At 43.3% G+C, this 1,959-nt stretch overlaps 1 long non-coding RNA gene across 1 annotated transcript; it reads right to left on the bottom strand.

The window, feature by feature from the left end:
• Window positions 1–256: 256 nt before the first annotated feature.
• On the bottom strand, window positions 257–936 carry LOC133033986 (uncharacterized). Its single transcript, XR_009685974.1, has 3 exons — window positions 920–936; window positions 670–807; window positions 257–577 (listed from the first exon to the last, which is right to left on the bottom strand). It is a non-coding gene; the product is annotated as an uncharacterized LOC133033986 (long non-coding RNA).
• Between the last annotated feature and the right edge of the window lie 1,023 nt (window positions 937–1,959).

The following is a 1,959-nucleotide window of genomic DNA, read 5'->3' as shown; positions in this document are numbered from 1 at the left end:
CCTTCGTCTTGAATGGCCCGACAACAGTTCTGCCCGACTCAATGAATTGCTCGTACGCCTTATCGTTGAAGTCATCCTCAATTAAAGGCACATTCTCCGACTGTGACTTCTTTGATTTGACGGGGGCTTTGCCTTTATTCCAGAAAGATGCCACTTCGAGTATATCAAAGTCCTCATCGTCGAAGGTCTTATGTGCAGCACCTTCATCTTCAACAGATTTTGTAACAGATAGTGAAGGCGTACTTACGTAATCCACCACATTTTCGTCGGATAGACCAACAACATTAGTCTTCGAACGGACAGGGGACTTCAACGGGGACTCCTCCACGGCCTGGCTGCACTCCGCCTTCTTCCCCGTTTCCGCAGCAGCATCCTCCTCCAACTCTCGGTCAATACCACCTACACCTTCTCCTTTGTCCATAAATTTCAAAGAAAATGATCTCAACTGAGACTTTAACTCATTCGAGATGTACTCCTTCAACTCGTTGATAGAGCTGACAAAGTGGTCACTGCTCTTTCTTCCTTCCGAGTCCGAGTAGTAGTTGGGCAGTATTACGGGATTCGAAGTGAGCGTTATCTGTTAAACATAACAAATTTAATTTTTCAAACCCAAAATAATTAATATCAACTGAAATCACTTTACCACATTGTAACCAAAATTCGATGTACCTTGTCGCTGTTGGGACCCCCATTGTCTTTCACAAATTTGTAAGCGGACTTACATTGTTTACTACCCCAAAAATCAACGGGGAGCACTGTTCGGTCGACATATCCAAAGTTCCACTCCACGTGAGTCAAGTACACCAACTGTCACAAACAAACAATGTATTGGTAATACATTCGACTAATAAATGACAATATTATATTATAAACTGAATAAACACATTTACATAATTGAAAGATAACAAAATCAATGTACCTGGAGGAATAAGGTGCGGCCAGATACATTCTTCGTCGCCTTATTTCGAATCCGAAAATTGAGTTCATCGATACACGAACCCCGCAGTCGCCCAGTTCTTGTGGCGAATGTCCCTGGTAACCCTAAGGGAGTGCAAGTACCCCGAAGTGATATCGACCCCCGTTTTCGGCGCAAGGACTGTCCCTATGACCACCAAAGAAAATTTAATGAGAAATAGGCTGTCTGCCTCAACGCACTCCAACAAAGATTTCTCCAACATTGTCAAGGACACGGTGTACTCGACAACGTTCAATATCTCCTCCAGATATCGAGTGTCACTATCACCCTCGGTGACTACAGGATCCCCTCCGTCGTCCACCCCCATAACATCTCCGAACATCGCGGCAGATATGTGAATTTTCCTCCCATACAAATCCAGTATGCTAGTGGTTGGGTCAACATGTTTGATTAACCAACTCACTAGTCGGGTGTCAACGTATGGTGCATCCTCTCTGATGAATGATCCAAATCCAGCATTTTGGATCACATCTTTCTGCTCCAGGTTCAGGTTCTTGCAAATCCTCATTAAACGGTTGAAGGAGCATCGACCGTACACAGATGCTTCTTCACTATCAGGAGCACCCTCTTCCTCATCCACCTCCACTTTCTTCCCCTTCGCATCAGCTGCCTTTGGTTTCCTCCCCCTTGTTTGCCTGACCTTCTTAGCGGGATTAGGGTTAGGGTCATAGCTTCTCCACTCGTACTTCTCCTCGTCTAAGTGAAACCTTTATATTGCACATTTAATTTGTCGGTAGCCTTTAATATGAGGCAAACTTACATCAACTACAGAGTACATGGAAAGAATCGTAAAGTACGTCAAACAACCCTACGTCAATTACAGACAATTGATATAAAAAAATTAAGTAACGATCGACATCAAACCTCTTTCTCAGTTAATCCCTTCTCAGCTGCTCGAAGGGCTTTGTAGTTCGCATTGCTACATATGGACATAATTTCAATCAAATATATAATAAAATAAATGTCAACCATCAATCACACGA

Source organism: Cannabis sativa, chromosome 2, assembly GCF_029168945.1.
Source record: "Cannabis sativa cultivar Pink pepper isolate KNU-18-1 chromosome 2, ASM2916894v1, whole genome shotgun sequence".
In the NCBI taxonomy this organism is placed as follows: Eukaryota; Viridiplantae; Streptophyta; class Magnoliopsida; order Rosales; family Cannabaceae; genus Cannabis; species Cannabis sativa.
The sequence above is the reverse complement of the archived record's forward strand: the minus strand, read 5'-3'. Positions and strand labels throughout refer to the sequence as shown.